Below are 20,494 nucleotides of genomic sequence, written 5' to 3'. Positions count from 1 at the left end.
CTGACCCTTTGTGACCCAAGGACTGCAGCCCACCAGGCTCCTCTGTCCATGGATTTCCCAGGCAAGAACACTGGAATCGGTTGCCATTTTCTTCTCCAGGGGATCTTCCTGACCCAGGGATCAAACTCATACCTCCTGTATCTCCTGCATTGCAGGTGGATTCTTTACCCACTGAATCATTACAGAAGCTCAGTCTAATGACTTTTGTTTATGTCCAGCCTACAGAAGGAAAAACTTGAACCTGGCTTGTAGGGTCATAGGTGATTTACCTTGATATGACAGTGAGGTCAAAAATGACTGGGGCTACATTGGAGTTCCATTCTGGTGTAACTGTGAAGGAAAATGATGAGTAGGGAGTAGGTAGACTACTAAGTAGGTAGATTTTTAATGCACTTGGACATCTGTGTTATATATAGAGGGATGTGTGGTCTGAGCTAAGAATATATGTAGATTCTTGGTTAGTGGTAAATGGCTGCACACTGGCACAGATTAGGAGGTTAGAGAGAGGCAGTTTTGGGGAAGAGGTATGAGGACATGAGGTGCTCAGATATTGTACCTTACACTGATTTCCACCAGAGAGCTCCTCAGAGAGGAGGCATTCACCTTAAGGTGGGCAGCCAACCTCTGTCTTCAGTAGCCCCCCTACTGCTTGATAAACCCATTAATAAGAAAACCACAGTGCCAGCATGTACTACCTCCCTTCAAATATTTTTAGCCATAGTTAGTACTAAATTTCAGACCTGTCAGCTGTGTAGACAAAGCTGTGTAACCTGGGTTATGGTTCAGATCATTAAGGGAAAGAAATAGTCACTTGTCAAAATAACTATATCAGATGCCTTCCAAGCATAAGATCCAAGTATATTATATAGGATAAAATGACTTTATACCAGAAGAAAACACTGGTGAATTCTTCCATACATTAGCACTATAAGAAAGCTTCCAAAGACTCAAAATCCTGAAAAGATAATGGAAGAATGATGAGTTCTATAGGACTGACATATAGAGAAATGAAGGGAGAGAGATAATGAGAGAGAGAAAGAAAGGAAATAGAAGAAAAAGAAAAGAAACAACAATTCTCAGGACAGTGACAATTTTTAAAACTTACTTTCTTGAAGTATAGTCAGTTTTACAGTATTGTATTAATTTCTGTACACAAAGTGATTCAGATACACACACACACACACATCAGTTCAGTTCAGTTCAGTCACTCAGTCGTGTTGGACTGTTTGCAACCTCATGTACCACAGCATGCCAGGCTTCCCTGTCCATCACCAACTCCCGGAGCTTGCTCAAACTCATGTCCATTGAGATGGTGATGTCATCCAACCATCTCATCCTCTGTCATCCCCTTCTCCTCCTGCCTTCAATCTTTCCCAGCATCAGGGTCTTTTCCAATGAGTCGGTTCTTCAGATCAGGTGGCCAAAGTATTGGAGTTTCAGCTTCAGCATCAATCTTTCCAATGAATATTCAGGACTGAATTCCTTTAGGATGGACTGGTTGATCTCCTTACAGTCCAAGGGGCTCTCAAGAGTCTTCTCCAACACCACAGTTCAAAAGCATCAATTCTTCGGCACTCAGCTTTCTTTATAGTCCAACTCTCACATCCATACATGACTACTGGAAAAACCATAGCTTTGACCAGACAGACCTTTGTTGGTAAAGTAATGTCTCTCTCTCTCTCTCTCTCTCTCTCTCTCTCTATATATATATATATATATATATATATATATATATACACACACATATGTATATATATATATACATACTGCTCTACTATTCTTAGGCTTCCCTGGTGACTCAGCTGGAAAAGAATCTGCCTATAATATGGGAGACCTGGGTTCAATCCCTGGGTTGGTAAGATCCCCTGGAGAAGGAAAAGGCTACCCACTGCATTGTTCTGGCCTGGAGAATTCCATGGACTCTATAGTCCATAGGGTTGCAAAAAAAAGTCAGACACAACTGACTTTCACAAAAACATATATATATATATATATAATTTTTTATGTATGTTTTTCTGAAAGTCAGTCTTGTCTGCAAAGAGTCAGACATGACTGAGCAAATGAACTGAACTGATGTATATATAATTTTCCAGTATGGTCTGTCAGAGTTCCCTGTGCTATGTGGTACAACCTTGTTGCTTATCTATTCTATATATAATAGTCTGCATTTATAAATTCCATACTTCCAATCCATCCCTCTTCTACACCCCACTTGGCAACTACAAGTCTGTTCTCTAGGTCTATGAATCTGTTTCTGTTTCATAGATAATTTCATTAAAAATAGCCACACATAGCAAAGGCAAAATTGCTCCATAAGCAGTATTTTAACAAGATAAATGGAAAAAACTGAATATAATTCATAATGAATTGAATTTTATATTCATAAAAATATGAATATAATTCATATGAATTGCAATTCATATCATAGAAAATCATTATTCCTGATATGTAAAAGCATTATCAAAAGAGGATACAAAGAATAGCAATTATTTGGAAAAATGACAAGTAATAGAAGTATGGCATTCAAAGAAAAAGAAATGTAGTGGATAAAATGAATACTTAAAAATATTATCTATAGATAAAAAATAGAGATGGTAACTCAGTATCTTTAAATCTACATTTTTTTGCTTGATACTGAAACTGAATGAATATTTGTTCAATTATAAAATAAAATGAAACCAACATTTAAAAAAGAGATACCTAAAATCCAAAGCAAAGAGACCCAAGTCGATTTCCCTGGGTGTCGATGGCTTAGTAACACAGAGTAAATGTTCCAAGGTATTTTAAAGATCCCTACTGGGTTATAAGCCAAGAACAAAATGAACTGTAAGAAAGATTTAAACACTTTTTCATAACCATATTTAGTTGATAATATTTGTTACTCTGAACCTATTAGGTATCAGATCAGATCAGATCAGCAACTCACGTGTCCGACTCTTTGCGACCCCATGAATCGCAGCACGCCAGGCCTCCTTGTCCATCACCAGCGCCCGGAGTTCACTGAGACTCACGTCCATCGAGTCAGTGATGACATCCAGCCATCTCATCCTCTGTCGTCCCCTTCTCCTCCTGCCCCCAATCCCTCCCAGCATCAAAGTCTTCTCCAATGAGTCAACTCTTTGTATGAGGTGGCCAAAGTACTGGAGTTTCAGCTTTAGCATCATTCCTTCCAAATAAATCCCAGGGCTGATCCTCAGAATGGACTGGTTGGATCTCCTTGCAGTCCAAGGAACTCTCAAGAGTCTTCTCCAACACTACAGTTCAAAAGCATCAGTTCTTCGGTGCTCAGCCTTCTTCACAGTCCAACTCTCACATCCATGCATGGCCACAGGAAAAACCATAGCCTTGACTAGATGGACCTTTGTTGGCAAAGTAATGTCTCTGCTTTTGAATATGCTATCTAGGTTGGTCATAACTTTCTTTCCAAGGAGTAAGTGTCTTTTAATTTCATGGCTTCAGTCACCATCTGCAGTGATTTTGGAGCCCAGAAAAATAAAGTCTGACACTGTTTCCACTGTTTCCCCATCTATTTCCCATGAAGTGATGGGACCAGATGCCATGATCTTCGTTTTCTGAATGTTGAGCTTTAAGCCAAGTTTTTCACTCTCCACTTTCACTTTCATCAAGAGGTTTTTTAGTTCCTCTTCACTTTCTGACATAAGGGTGGTGTCATCTGCATATCTGAGGTTATTGATATTTCTCCCGGCAATCTTGATTCCAGCTTGTGTTTCTTCCAGCCCAGGGTTTCTCATGATGTACTCTGCATATAAGTTGAATAGACAGGGTGAAAATATACAGCCTTGACGTACTCCTTTTCCTATTTGGAACCAGTCTGTTGTTCCATGTCCAGTTCTAACTGGTGCTTCCTGACCTGCATATAGGTTTCTCAAGAGGCAGGTCAGGTGGTGTGGTATTCCCATCTCTTGAAGAATTTTCCACAGTTTATTGTGATCCACACAGTCAAAGGCTTTGGCATAGTCAATAAAGCAGAAATAGATGTTTTTCTGGAACTCTCTTGCTTTTTCCATAATCCAGTGGATGTTGGCAATTTGATCTCTGGTTCCTCTGCCTTTTCTAAAACCAGCTTAAACATCAGGAAGTTCACGGTTCACATATTTTTGAAGCCTGGCTTGGAGAATTTTGAGCATTACTTTACTAGCGTGTGAGAAAAGTGCAATTGTGTGGTAGTTTAAGCATTCTTTGGCGTTGCCTTTCTTTGGGACTGGAATGAAAACTGATCTTTTCCAGTCCTGTGGCCACTGCTGAGCTTTCCAGATTTGCTGGCATATTGAGTGCAGCACTTTCACAGCATCATCTTTCAGGATTTGGAACAGCTCAACTGGAAATCTGGAGAAGGCAATGGCACCCCACTCCAGTACTTTTGCCTAGAAAATCCCATGGACGGAGGAGCCTGGTAGGTTGCAGTCCATGGGGTCGCTAAGAGTCGGACATGATTGAGCGACTTTGCTTTCACTTTTCACTTCATGCACTGAAGAAGGAAATGGCAACCCACTCCAGTGTTCTTGCCTGGAGAATCTCAGGGATGGGAAGCCTGGTGGGCTGCCATCTATGGGGTCACACAGAGTTGGACACGACTGAAGCGACTTAGCAGCAGTAGCAGCAACTGGAATTCTATTACCTCCACTAGCTTTGTTTGTAGTGATGCTTTCTAAGGCCCACTTGACTTCACATTCCAGGATGTCTGGCTCTAGGTCAGTGATCACACCATCGTGATTATCTGGGTCATGAAGATCTTTTTTGTACAGTTCTTCTGTTTATTCTTGCCATCTCTTCTTAATATCTTCTGCTTCTGTTAGGTCCATACCATTTCTGTCCTTTATCGAGCCCATCTTTGCATAAAATGTTCCTTTGGTATCTCTGATTTTCTTGAAGAGATCTCTAGTCTTTCCCATTCTGTTGTTTTCCTCTATTTCTTTGCATTGATCATTGAAGAAGGCTTTCTTATCTTTTCTTGCTATTCTTTGGAACTCAGCATTCAGATGTTTATATCTTTCCTTTAGTGTATACCTCTGAATCACATATATGTATGTATATATGCATATGTATATACATATGCATAAATTTGATTAAAAGTAAGTATATTAATATTATATGCAAATAAGAGTCTTGTAATAAGAGAAAAACACAAAAATCAAATTCTATCAAAACTCTGAAATAGGTAAAATATTGTAATTCTAAATTTGAATGGGAGATACTAATCATGAATTCATGTTGTATTTTCATTTAAAATGACAAAATAAACATATATAAATTATATATGATATTCATTATAAACATATGCATACATATATATACACTTTTCCCCTCTACTCCCACATCCAAAGATCCAGAATAAATGATAATTCAATAGCTTTGATTACCTCTAATGTCTACATTGTGGTTTCTAATGCCATTTCTCATTCAGGGGAACCAGTGTTCCTAAGATAGGTGGCTGATTTTAGATATGGAGCAAGACATATACAAATGAAACTAAGTGGTATTATCATCCAAAAATCAAAGGATCTTTGAAAAATTTTTGAATTCACCATAAAAAGACGCCAATGTCAACTTTTCAATGTCAGCTTCAAAAGGCTCCCATTCACTAACGATGAGACAATGCAAGAAATGAAAATAAGCCCACATTGTGCTGACTTTGATATGTAAACTGTGTCTTGGGCAACAAAAAGTTGATGAGAAGGTTTCTTCTTTCTATGAGAATTCTGTTAATAAGTGATGTAATTACAATATAACATGTGTAGAACCCCAAATGTGATAATAGAATATATCATCCATGACTTCTAAAATCATTAAATTTAAAAACCAATGGGAATTTTATAATATACAAATGGAAACACTTTATTCCACTGATCAATTTTACCACCAAAACAAAAAACACAGCTATAACTGAAGTGTCTTCTGAAACAATGCAAGCAGAAATATGTAGAACCAAATATGATATATTCTTGACAAAAATCAAACCTAAATCTGACCAAGCCTCTTCGTCTGAACACCAGTTTATCAGAACATGGATAGAATATATTATACAAACAGTGGGATCCAGTCAGCCAAACCTAGATGATAGATCACTCTACAGGGAAAATGTAATGGTTTTCTTCATAACAAATGGCAAGAAGAAAATACAAGAGGGGACTCTAGATTTTAAAAAAATCTAGCAAGCAAATTCAATAAATGGATTGTGAATCCTGATTTGAGCCAACCAGCTTAAAAATGTGATAATGAATTTTAATAATGCCTGTGTGCTTGATAATATTATGGCAGTTGTGTTAATATGTTAAGGGTTTAGCTCATTATTTGTGTGATGTAGTGTAACACGAGAAACATATTTAACTATATTCAAATTTGTTGCATTATAGATGACCTGAAAAACATTTATATTTGCTTAATTTTTTACTTTGAGATTAAGTCCATGACTAACGGTAGGTAACACTATAAATTCATTCAGTATATAAGCCCTACAACTATAATTTGCATATGAAAATACTTTTCCTAAAAACAGCAGAGTAATCAAACAAAATTAATTGTTTATTGTTGCTCCTTTGTCTAGGTGCAGTGACTCCAGTGGTCAATGAAAAAAAAAAAAACACTTTAAAAAATTTAAATTTCTCTCTTTGTCATTTCTTATAAGTATTAACTTATAGTCTCTTCCATGACTGTATACCTTAAATAAACATAAAGAGCTGGTCAAAAATATTATATTTCCATAGGTGGTGACTATCCTTGTGATTATTTTGGACACACTGTATACTCTAGAATGATTCCCTCATTTCAACATCTTTAAGTGGATCACACCTGCAAAGTCCCTGTTACCACTTAGAGTAACATATTTAAAGATTCTGAGGATTAAAACAGAGAGATCTTTTATACCTGCAGACCTACCACACTATAATATTCATCTGTGATCTCTTTGCAAATTACAAATAAATTTGAGCTTTGGAGTGTATATATTTTTTGTTATCATCATTTTCAATCTATCAGGAGTTTCAGTCAAAAATATCATTTCTATTTTGGTCTCTTTCTAACTTAACTTTTCATTACATGCCAACAAATGATAAAAGTGAGACAAACAACAACACTGACAAGATTACCAGATGGATCTTGGATAGGGTGTCACCAGGAAGCAGGAGTTTATCTAGTTATTTTTGTGCTGTTGTGTGAGACGTGAGAAAAATGAAAATTTTTTGGGGTTGGTTTTAAAAGATAACACTTTCTATCATATCCATGTTGACTTTTATTAAATTAAGATATAGCACATACTATGTGCCAGACGCCATCCTGAGACTGTATAAATATCACTGTAGTTTCCCTTCAAGTACTCTTTCCAGCCTTGTTACAAGTGAGGAAACCAAAGCACAGAGAGTTCAGATGCACTGGTTAAATGGCCCAGCCACTGAGTGGTGGAACTGGAGTTCACACCCGAGCAAGAGCAGAGCCTTTAGATTTAGCCATCACACTAGGGCTGTCTGTGAGTCAGCAAGCACAAGTGGATATTAAAGCAATGAACTTTACTGTATTGTTATATCAGTTGCCAAGTCATGTCCGACTCTCTGTGATCTCATGAACTGCATTGTGCCAGGCTTCCCTGTCCTTCACTATCTCCCTAGTTAGCAAAACCTCATGTCCATTGACTTGGTGATGCCATCCAACCACCTTATCCTCTGTCACCCCCTTCTTGCCCTCAATCTTTCCCAGAATCAGGATCTTTTCCAGTGAATTGGATCTTCACATCAGGTGGCCGATATTAGAGCTTCAGCTTCAGCATTATCCTTCCAATGAATATTCAGGATTAATTTCCTTTAGAAATGACTGGTTTAATTTCCTTGTAGTCCAAGGGACTCTCAAGAGTCTTTTCCAGTACCACAGTTCAAAGGCATCAATTCTTCAGCACTCAGCCTTCATTACAGTCCAACTTTCACAGCCATACATGACTATTGGAAAAACCATACATAGCTTTGAATATACAGACTTTGTCAGTAAAGTGATGTCTCTGCTTTTTAATATGTTTGTAATAGCTTTTCTTCCAAGGAGCAAGCATCTTTTAATTTTATGGTTGCAGACAATGTCTGCAGTGATTTTGGATTCTAAGAAAATAAAATATGTCACCATTTCCACTTTTTTCCCGTCTATTTGCCATGAAGTGATGGGACCAAATGCCATGCTATTCATTTTTTGAATGTTGAGTTTTAGGTCAGATTTTTCACTCCTCTTTCATATTCATCAAGAGGCTCTTCAGTTCCTCTCTGCTTACTGTCATTAAAGTGGTATCATCTGCATATCTCAGGTTGTTGATACTTCTCCAGGCAGTCTTGATTCCAGCTTGTGAATGGCCAGCCTGGCATTTCGCATGATATACACTGTATAGAAGTTTAATAAGCAGGGTAACAATAAACAAGTTGACACACTCCTTTGCCAGTTTGGAAACAGTCCATTGTTCCACGTTCAGTACTAACTGTTGCTTCTTGTCCTGCATACAGATTTCTCAGGAGGTGGGTAAGGTGATCTGGTATTCCCATCTCTTTAAGAATTTTCCACTGTTTATTGTGATGCACACAGTTGAAGGCTATAGCATAGTCAGTGAAGCAGAAGTAGATTCTTTTTTGAATCCCCTTTCTTTTTCTATGGCCCAGTGGACATTGGCAATTTGATCTCTGATTCCTCTGCCTTTTCTAAATCCAGCTTGTGCATCTGGAATTTATCAATTCACATACTGCTGAAGCCTAGCTTGAAGGATTTGGGCATGGTCTTGCTAGCATGTGAAATGAATGCAATTGTACAGTAGTCTGAACATTTTTTGGTGTTGCCTGTCTTTGGGATTTAGAAGCAAACTTACTTTTTCCAGTCATATGGCCACTGTTGTGTTTTCCAAATTTGCTAGTGTATTGAATTTAGTACTTTAACATCAAATCTTTTAGGATTTGAAATAGCTTAGCTGGAATTCCATAAATTCCAAACAAACCTTCATAGCTTTGCTTGTAGTGATGCTTCCTAAAGCCCATCTGATTTTACATGCTAGGATGTCTGGCTCTACGTGAGTAATCACACCATTGTGGCTATCCGAGTCATTAAGAACTTTTTGGACAGTTCTTCTGTGTATCCTTGCCACCTTTTTTTAAATATGTTATGCTCCCATTGGATCCATACCTTTTCTGTTCTTTACTGTGCCTATCTTTGCATGAAATTTTCCCTTGGAATCTCTAATTTTCTTGAAGAGATCTCTAATCTTTCCCATCCTACTGTTTCTTTGCATTGTTCACTTAAGTAGGCTTTCTTATATCTCCTTGCTATTCTCTGAACTCAGCATTCAGTTAGGTATATCTTTCCCTTTCTCCTTTGCTTTTCACTTCTCTTCTTTTCTCAGATATTTGTTAGGCCTCTTCAGACAACCATTTTGCCTTCTTGCATTTCTTTATCTTGGGGATGGTTTTGTTCACATCTTGTACAATGTTACAAACCTCCATCCGTAGTTCTTCAGGCACTCTGTCTATCAGATCTAATCCATTGAATCTATTTGTCACCTCCACTGTGTAACCATAAAGGATTTAATTTAGGTCATACCTGAATGTTGTTCTTGTGGTTTTCCCTACTTTCTTCCAATTGAGTCTGAATTTTACAATAATGAGCTGATGATCCAAGTTATAGTCAGCTCCCGGTCTTGTTTTTTCTGACTGTACAGAGCAAAAATATATCATCTTTAGCTGCAAGGAATTCAGTATTGATTTCAGTATTGACCATCTGGTGATGTCCATGTGTAGAGTTGTCTCTGTGTTCTTGAAAGACAGTGTTTGCTATGACAAGTACATTCTCTTGGCAAAACTGTTATCTATGTCCTGCTTTATTTTGTACTCCAAGGCCAAACTTGCCTATTATTCCAGATATTTCTTGACTTTCTTGACTGCCTACTTTTGAATTCCAGTCCCCTATGATGAAAAGGACATCTTTTTTTTTTTTCCTTTTGGTGATAGTTCTAGAAAGTCTTGTATGTCTTCATAGAATTGTTCAACTTCAGCTTCTTTGGCATTAGTTGTTGGGGAATAGGCTTGGATCACTGTGCTGTTGAGTGGTTTGCCTTGAAAATGAACAAAGATCATTCTGTCGTTATTGAGACTGCACCCAAGTACTGCATTTCAGAATCTCTTTTTGACTATGAGGGCCACTCCATTTCTTCTAAGGGTAGTAGATTTCTGCTAGAAATAAATAGGCTACTATTTCTTCTAATAGCCAACAGTAGTGGATATAATGATCACCTGAATTAAACTTGCCCATTTCCATCCATTTTAGTTCACTGATTCCTAAAATGTCAATGTTCACTTTTGCCGTTTCCTGTTTGACCACATCCAGTTTATTTTGATTCAAAGACCTAACATTCCAAGGTCCTATGCAATATTGCTCTTTACAGCATCGGACTTTATTTTCACCACCAGACATATCTACAACTGGGTGTCATTTTTCTTTGGCTCTGATTCTTCATTCTTTCTGGAGGTATTTCTCTGCTCTTCTCTAGTAGTCTATTGGACACCTACCAACCTGGGAGGCTCATCTTTCAGTGTCATACATGTTTGCTTTTTCACACTGTTCATGAGGTTCTCCAGCCAGGAACACTGATTTGGTTTGCCATTCTCTTCTCCAGTAGACCACATTTTGTCAGGCCCTGACTAGCAGGAACATGCCCTTCAGCTGATCCATGTAGCTGGAGGACATGCCAGGAAACCTAGTTGTCCAACTGTTGGTCCTCTTGAATGTGTAAACCTACTCCAGCTTCTGGGTGTTGGTCAATGTGCCACCCAGCAGCCTGGGCAAAGGCCCTGCTGGAGCTGTTGGCTGGAGCCAGTCAATGCTGGAGGATGCACAGGAATGGAGGGCTCTCTGCTGACACTGGAGCTTCTTCCATTGCTAGCCTCTAGATACAGGAAGCTCATTTCATCCATAAAGAAAGATGTTCATCCTAACTTATGGTCAAGGTATAAGTATCTTTGGGTCTGGGTGCCAGGGTCGATGCCCTTCACAGCCATCGTTTACAGACTCAACATGTATCTTGAGTGACTTGTGCCTAGCCGTTGAGTTCAGATCACATATCCAGACTCTTCCTTTAATTTAATTCCATTCAAATATCTCAAGTCTCTAGTACATCAAAACTATGAAAATAATTACAAATTTCAACAGGAAATGATTGAAGGTAAAAATGATTTAAAGATTGAATTACCTAATGGGAGATGCCATGTGCACACATACACACATTTATGTGTCACGTCTGTTACATAACAAAAACATATTTGAGTGTGTGCAAGTGTTAGTCATTCAGTTGTGTCTGACATTTTGTGGCCCCATGGACTGTAGCCTGCCAGGCTCCTCTGTCCATGAGATTCTCCAGGCAAGAACACTGGAGTGAGTAGCTCTTCCCTTCATATTTGAGTATATGCACAATTGTAAATACATATACATTACTCCTTAGAAGAAAAGTTATGACCAATCTAGATAGAATATTGAAAAGCAGAGACATTACTTTGCCAACAAAGGTCCATCTAGTCAAGGCTATGGTTTTTCCAGTGGTCATGTATGGATATGAAAGTTGGACTGTGAAGAAAGCTGAGTGCCAAAGAATTGATGCTTTTGAACTGTGGTGTTGGAGAAGACTCTTGAGAGTCCCTTGGACTGCAAGGAGATCCAAACAGTCCATTCTAAAGGAGATCAGCCCTGGGATTTTTTTGGAAGGAATGATGCTAAAGCTGAAACTCCAGTACTTTGCCCACCTCATGCGAAGAGTTGACTCATTGGAAAAGACTCTGATGCTGGGAGGGATTGGGGGCAGGAGGAGAAGGGGACGCCAGAGGATGAGATGGCTGGATGGCATGACTGACTCAATGGACACGACTGAGTGACTGAACTGAACTGCTGAACTGATACATGTGGTATATGTACACATATATGTACATATACCTTATATTATAAACTACCATTTCAGAAGTATAATGTCTTAAAAATAATGTAAAGTGCTTACATCACTTAACAGCAACCAATGCAAAAATAACATTTTTGGTTAAAGTTCTTTTCAGTTCAGTTCAGTTCAGTTCATTCGCTCAGTCGTGTCGGACTCTTTGCGACCCCATGAATTGCAGCATGCCAGACCTCCCTGTCCATCACCAACTCCCGGAGTTCACCCAGACTCACGTCCATCGAGTCAGTCATGCCATCCAGCCATCTCATCCTCTGTCGTCCCCTTCTCCTCCTGTTCCCAATCCCTCCCAGCATCAGAGTCTTTTTCAATGAGTCAACTCTTCGCATGAGGTGGCCAAAATACTGGAGTTTCAGCTTTAGCTTAAATTTGCCTTGCTCAGCATGGCTTATATATTACCTACATCTTTATGTATTCATTCAAAATGTTGGAATGTAAATTTAAGGCTATTTGAAGATAAGAGGCTAAATTAATGCTAGTTTATTAAAACCAAATAAAAAGAGATAACTTCATAACATTTCTATGATTTCCAGAATTTTGCCAAAATATATTAACATTCTTGTAATTTAAAAATTTAGAGCTTTAGGAACAGACAAACTGGTAGTAAGAATTTCAACTCCATTGTTTACTAACACAGCCAAAAAAATATTTTTATGTCAAAATTTACGTATTTCTAATGCTTTAAATTATCCTAATAATAGTGATTTTTTATATTATTCTATACTCAATTTATTTTTCCAAAAATCTTATTTCTAAAAATTGGGTAAAAATTTCTTCCCTGGTCGGTAAAGAATTTGCCTGAAATGCAGGAGATCTGTGTTTGATCCCTGGGTTGGGAAGATCTCCTGGTGGAGGACATGGCAACCCACTCCAGTTTTCTTACATGGAGAATCCCCACGAACAGAGAAGCCTGGCCAGCTACAGTCCATGGGGTTGCAAAGAGTCATACATGACTGAGCGACTAAGCACATTATTAAAAAAATACATATGTAAAGTCATGAAATATATGCTTTTGTTTAGAGGATTTTGAGGATTTCTGCTTTTAAATTTCTTACCCTATTTTGCTTTGTGTATTGGCATATAATTAACAAAACAAGATTTTTTTAAAGCTTTCAAGGCAAATAGATCTTATAAAACAGATCTTGGGGAAATCTTATGAATTTAGGGGAGGAAAAAAAGTCTCGACAAGCAATAAACCCTAAACAGCCCAATATAAAAATGTAGACAAAGGATTTGTATAGATATTTATCCAAAGAGGATATAATTTGCCGATAAGTACATGAAAATATGATCAAGATCACTATTTTAGGGAAATGCAACATTTAACCACAATAAGAAAATGATTCAGTTCAGTTTAGTTCAGTCGCTCACTCATGTCCAACTCTTTGCAATCCCATGTACATGCACGCCAGACTTCCCCATTCATCACCAACTCCTCCAGCCTGCTCAAACTCATGTCCATCAAATTGGTGATGCCATCCAACCATCTCATCCTCTGACATCCCTTTCTACTCCTGCCTTCAATTGTTCCCAGCCTCAGGGTCTTTTCCATTGAGTCAGTCCTTCACATCAGGTGGCAAAAGTATTGGAGCTTCAGCTTCAGCATCAATCCTTCCAATGAGTATTCAGGACTGATTAATTTTACTTTAACTTAAAAATGAATCTAGGATGAAGGAATTGGCATATTTCATATAAACATTTTTCTACCACAAAAATATAACTACAAAAAACCAGTACATGAATGCAAGTGTGTGTGTGTATGTGTCTACACAGGAGTGGACACACACATGTGCTCACATGGTAGAGTTGAAAGTATTAAGTGTGTGTAGGATACATTTCTTTTTACTACATGTTTCCATTTTGGATGTATTCAGACTCTATTGCTTCATTAGATAAGGAAATCAGCAAAAACAAATATATGTTCTCACCTCATTTTTCCATATCTCTTTTCTTTATTTAGTTAAATTATACATTTTACTGCTTAATTTTATTCACATTTAGTTTTAAATGTTGTTCCTTCTTGAGAAGGAAATGGCAACCCACTCTACTAGTACTCTTGCCTGGAAAATCCCATGGATGGAGGAGCCTGGTAAACTACAGTCCATGGGGTCACAAAGAGTTGGACATGACTGAGCGACTTCACTTTAGTTTTACTTTTTACTTTTATAAATGTTGTAGTGTGAGTAACTCAGTCGTGTCTGACTCTTTACAGCCCCATGGATCATAGCCCGCCTGGGTCCTCAGTCCATGGGTTTCTCCAAGTAGTGCTGGAGTGGGTAGCCATTCCCTTCTCCAGAGGATCTTCCCAACCAGAGGATCAAACCAGAGTGTCCTGCATTGCAGGCAGATTCTTTACCATCTGAGCTGCCAGGGAAGCCTGTTCCTATAAATTCCCTCTCTCCATGAGTTCCAGTTCTATATTTATAGGAATTTAATGCCCATCAGTAGTTTAACTTTTCTGTCTCCAGAGTGTTTGATTTCCTTCATTTCATAGTCTGCATTGCACTGTCAGATCACTTTATTCTGACTTCTCATGTGTTTGTGAACATTGGTCTGTTAGCTTCATACTGAAGACCCTTTGGACAGTCATTGTACTGCACTTGCACCTGTAGACATTATTCCATACATTTTGTTGTATTTCGTTGCTGTGAAGACACTTAGATCCAAACTTCAAAGATCATTTGCCGTTTTTATGTTTCGATATTCAGAGAACATGGTTTATCCATAAGGTTCAGTAATGTCATCATTATCCACTTTGAAGTTGATTTTTTTAATTCATCTTTTCCAAGGGAATATTATAAAATTTTTATTCAGTAGTTTGATTTTTCCTTTATTTCTGGAAAGCATGACTGTATTTGTCTTAGCATAATGTATTTGCCGGGTGTTTCGTTCATTTATATCTCTTAAGAAGACTAGCATCTGTGTATTTTGGACTTCATTTTGCTGCCTTCCTTGTCAATCATCTGTCAAATCATTTTTATATGTGAGCTTTTTTCTATTTTGTTTCCTGGAGATTTTCAAGTTTGGTTACAATGCTTCTTTTCAGTTGTGCTTATTAACATTTCATTTTTCTAAGACAATTTTGTTTCTGCACACCTTTTGTTTTTATTTCATCTACCCTCAGTAACACCAACTCCATTTTAATCTCTATTTGCTATATCATAATCTCTTCTCTGAACCATTGTACTTCATTTTTACATTTTTAAATTTTTTGTGTTAATAGAAAAGTTAAAGTGTTTGGTGACATATATTTTTCTGTTATGTTTTTCTCTGTAATAGTCGTGTATTTTATTGGTTATCTACATTTGTTATGTCTTACTCATCTAATTTTAGCTTATGCTTCTGTCTTGTTTTTTTTTTTTTTTTCCTTTGCAAGTTTGTGAGCTGAGGTCAGGCTAGGATAGGTATGGATTTCTGTGTGGTTATGGAGTAGAGCAATGTCCTTTGTGGGGTGTGTGTGTGTGTGTGTGTGTGTGATGTTTTCATGGAGAGAGAGGCTGCTAGGGTGCTCTGCAAGTCTTATGAGGATTTGTTCTAAGACCATATACAAATTGTTTCCTGCGGAAGCTTGTGATATTTTTTGTTCAATCTACATACCAGTGAATTTGAGCTTTATAGTATCTGAGTTGTAGTTGTTTTCCTTTCTTTTAAGTTTGAATAAAGCAGTAATATTTCTCAATGTTCTTTCTCAGTGAAGTTGGAAATAGAGTAGTGAGCAAAAATGCCTTCCTTTGCCCATCAGATCTAGTGCTTGAAAAAAAATGTAATAACTTGCAAATTTTGAAAAGATATATCTCAACTTTTTTTCTTTTTTATTAAAGTACAATATTATGTGTTATGGGCATACAACATAATGATTCACAATTTTTAAAGGTTATACTCCACTTATAAAATATTGCTATGCTCCCTGTATTGTACAGTATACACTTGTAGCTTATTTTATACCTAATGGTTTGTAGCTCTTAATCCCCTCTGTATTGCCCTTCCCTGCTTCTCTTTCCCCTTTGGTAAACACTAGCTTGTTCTCTATGCTAGTAAGTCTGCTTTTTTTTTTCATTATATTCACTATTTTTTTAATTTTTATTTTTTAGATTCCACTTATAAATGATGCCATACAATATAACATGATGCCTTCTAAGCCCATCCATGTTGCTGCAAATGGCAAAATTGCATTCCTTTTTATGACCTTATTAAAAAATAGAACTGAACAGACATTTTTCCAAAGATAAAATACAGAAGGTCAGTAGGCACATGAGAGGATGCTCAACATCACTGGTCAGCAGGGAAATGCAAGTGAAAACCACTATGAGGTGTCAGCTCAAAACTGTCAGAATGGTCATCATCAAAAAACACAAATAACAAATGTTGGAGGGAATGTTTGGTGGGAATGTAAATTGGGGCGGCCACTTTGGAGAACAGTATGGAAGCTCCTCAAAAAACTAAAAATAGAACTGTCACATAACCTAGCAATTCTACTCCTGGGTATGTATGTGAAAAAAAAAAAAACAAACAAACCAGTGATTCAAAATGATCCACATACCTTGGTGTTTACTACAGTATCACTTATAATAACCAAGATACAGAAGCAACCCAGGTGTCCATTAACCAGTGAATGGCTAAAGAAAGTGTGGTATATATAGATAACAGAAAACTGTCAGACAAACAGATATTGCTCAGTGGTGTCCAGTTGTTTGCAACCCCATGGACTGTATAGCCTGTCAGTTTCCTCTGTCCATGGGATTCTCCAGGCAAGAATACTGGAGTGGGTAGCCACTGCCTTCTCCAGGGGATCTTTCTAACCTAGGGATCAAACCCAGGTCTCCAGCATTGCAGGCAAATTGTTTACTGTCTGAGCTACTGGGGAAGCCCAATGGAATACTACTCTACCATAAAACTCAGTCCACCTAGTTACACAGTCACTCTTCAGCTCATTCTTTCGCACAGATTTTTATCATCAAAAAGCAAATATATGATTTTTTTGAAAGAAGAATTTTGTTTCATTCCTTTTTACGGTAGAATAGTATTCCATTAAAAAGGAATGAAACAAAATTCTTGTTTAGAAAAAAAAATAAGTTTATATATTTGCTTTTTATTGCTCAAAATCTGTGTGATAGAATGAGCTAAAAAGTGACTGTGTAATTAGTTGCAATGAGTTAAGTAGACATTTGGGAATATCAAAGCATTTGAAGTACTAAGTTAGTAAAACTCCTATTTTATTATAAATTATTTCAAAGAAACAGTATTGATCTGAAATGAACAAAACAAATAGCATTATAAGGTTTCTAAGTAGTTTCATCCAGGTTTAAATTTGGTTTTGGGAACAATCTCTATATTTTAAAACAATAAAAGAAGCATGTATATCTGGACATGATCATCAGAAAGTTTTCCAGCAGTAATTATTTTTTTCTTTGCAAAGCTGAATAGTATCAAAATCACAAAATCAGCACATGTCCTCATATGTAATTATGATAAGCTTTAATATATACTCTTACATATCTTAGTAGCATCATTTGAAAAAAAAAGAAATTTAGTTTTGACTAAAATTTAGACAATCTTACAAAGGTTTTGATTACATTATCACAATAGCTTTAGTTAAATTGTAAAGAACCTAGAAATACAGCTTGGCTTAGTAGTCATATTTTTAGGCACCTAAGAAGCAGGAAAATGTGAGATTTACGATTTTAATTAAAATGGATGGAAACAGAGTTTTACTTATAAAGCTTTTCAGTGATTTTTTTTTCCTGCATGAATTTTTCCAATAGTCCTAAAACCTTATTTTTATAGTCCTTACTCTGTAGTTAATAAACTCCATTGCTAGTACCCAAACTAGCTTTGTGAAGCAGTTTGACTTGACTTTATAAAGAATGAATAACATCATATGAAAGATTTTATACATTTGGTATAATATTGCTGGACTTGTATGAATATGTCTCAATTTGAAAATCTCTCTATCATTTTCATTTTCGTGATCTGCAGTATACTAATCACTGTGAAATATTTCTATATATCTGTTACAGTGTACAATCTAGAATACCATTAGACCAGGAGATTTTGTAGAAGGAATAATAGCTTTGGAAAGATCACTTTCCAGCAGGACCCAGCAATGTGTGTGTTTTTTTAATTATTTTTATTTATTTATTTTTGGCCATGCTGGGTGTTCACTGCTGCAAGGGCTTTTCTCTAGTTGTGTTGAGTGGGGGCTACTCTCCACTTGCAGTGTCTGGGCTTCTCATTGTTGTAGATCATGGGCTCTAGGCACACAAGCTCTATAGTTGTAACACACGGGATTAATTGCTTCAAGACAGGTGGGATCTTCCCAAATCAATGATTGAACTCCTGTCTCCTGCACTAACAGGTGGATTCTTTACCAATGAGTCACCAGGGAAGCTCCCCAGTAATGTATTGATAGATATTTTATCTTGTAGTTTGCAAGTTTAATTGGCCTAATCCAAAATACAATATCCAGGACAAAATTCTGCATTTAATTAAGAATTTCCATTAATTTCAAAATAAGACAATGCCTGCTCAAATATTTTAGGATAACGATAGAAATGTCCGCACTATCATTTTTATTATAGCATCTTATTAGAATGCTTTGTAGATGTGCTCAGCATATCAGTTTTTTAGATGAGATATTCTGGGTTAATGCCAATGTCCTATTGCCCAAAGCCTGGCTTTCATTTCACCAGTACCAATATCACTACTGACAAGTCAAGTTGCTTTGAACTGATAATCATCAGAAGGACAAGAGATAAACCTCATGTTATAGTCATTAACCTGACTCATACTGGCTTTCCAAATCTGTGTTTAATTATGTAAATTTGATAGCTTGAAATCAACCATTGTGGGGGTTTTTGCACCATGGAAATCAGCAAATACCATAAATGAAGGCTTTTTAAAAAAATTTAAGATAACTGGTTATTAAATATTTGCCAGCATGCCATGGCCTATTCACGCCAAGGAGAAATGAAAGTTTTCGTTAATTCAGGATGTACATAACAGGAGGGGACAGCAGGATGTTGTCTGTGAGTGTATCAATGCCCCACTGACACTTAGAGTCAACCTTATGGAAGAATCAAGTGGTAATAAAGTGTCATGCAGGAAACAAGCCACAGTTCATTCAATGAAGTTGTGTCTTGTTCAGAAATTTCCCAAATCACTGTAGCTCCAGAAAGCTGCATGGAACTTGAAGAAATTGCTGTGAGTTCTGAAGTTATCAGTTCCTGGCTATGGGACTTTGGGAAAGTTTTGTGCCGCATTCAATACTCTTTCCCAATCAGCAAAATGTAAATGAGAGTGATTCCTCACTTAATACATCCTTTTAAAGATTGAGTAATACTTATACCAGGAGAGTTTCAAAGTACTGTCAACTACAAATCAGCACTGACTGTGGCACTTGTCATCTACCTGTGTGTGTGTGTGTGTGTGTGTGTGTGTGTGTGTTAGTCATTCAGTCGTGTCTGTGTCTATCCATGGAATTCTCCAGGCAAGAAAACTGGAGTGGGTCACCATTCCCTTCTCCAGGAGATCTTCCCGTCCCAGGGATCAAACATTAGTCTCCTGCATTGCAACTGGGTTCTTTACCGTCTGAATCACCAGGGAAGCCTGCCATCTACCTCTACAAGGATTAAATGTGTTGCTGCAGCTTCTGATTTTCAACACCTCATGAAAAGAGTTCAGGATGAAGAGCAGAAATGAGGTACTCTGTGCTCAGGGCAAAACTGGCAGGACAGGTCTTCAGATAGTTTGATATTTTCAGGAGCTGATTTTATAAGCCCAACTCTTGTATCTTCATATCTAGAAAAGCACTGAAATCCTTCACAGTGAATCTGCTCCTTGTGACTAGCAGTGCCCTTCTGCAAAAAATATGTGCTTGATCACATCCACTCCTCCTTCACCAAAATAACATATATACTGACCTTCCTTCCTGCCTCTTTGGAGCAGTTTCTCAGAGTTGTCTGAGATGCTATCTCCCACTATAGTCCTCATTTGCTGCAAGTAAAACTTGACTCACGACTCTCACATTGTGTGTATAAGTCAACAGTTTCTACACTGTAAATGTTAGTTGCTCTTATCAGGCTGTTTTTAGCTACTTCGAGTTTATCTTTCTTTCTTCCTTTTTTTTTTAAACTTTAATAATTGCAGTTACCAGGTTTCCTCATTTCTGATGATCTCCCCAGGTCCTCAAGGTTAACCTTCATATCTGTGGTAATTATTTCCAGTTTTCTGAGTTTTCTTGTCAACTGCTCAAATGGGTCATATTCTTGTGGAGATGGAATCTGGAGAACTCTAATTTCTGTAATTCACAAGGACACACTGCATTTTATTAGAAATGAAAAAAGATAGTAATAGTTCTTCCATTGGGATTATCTCATTCCCCTCCCTTTCCTTTTGATATATTTGAGTTTTGCTCTTTTTTGTGTGAACGAAATATGACTATGTTAAACAGGGGCACATATAATTATAATTTTGAAAAAAAGTATTACTATTTTATATTTTTAAAAATGTTTACAATTATTTATTAAA

This window comes from Bos javanicus, chromosome 8 (assembly GCF_032452875.1).
Source record: "Bos javanicus breed banteng chromosome 8, ARS-OSU_banteng_1.0, whole genome shotgun sequence".
Taxonomy (NCBI): domain Eukaryota; kingdom Metazoa; phylum Chordata; class Mammalia; order Artiodactyla; family Bovidae; genus Bos; species Bos javanicus.
The sequence above is the reverse complement of the archived record's forward strand: the minus strand, read 5'-3'. Positions refer to the sequence as shown.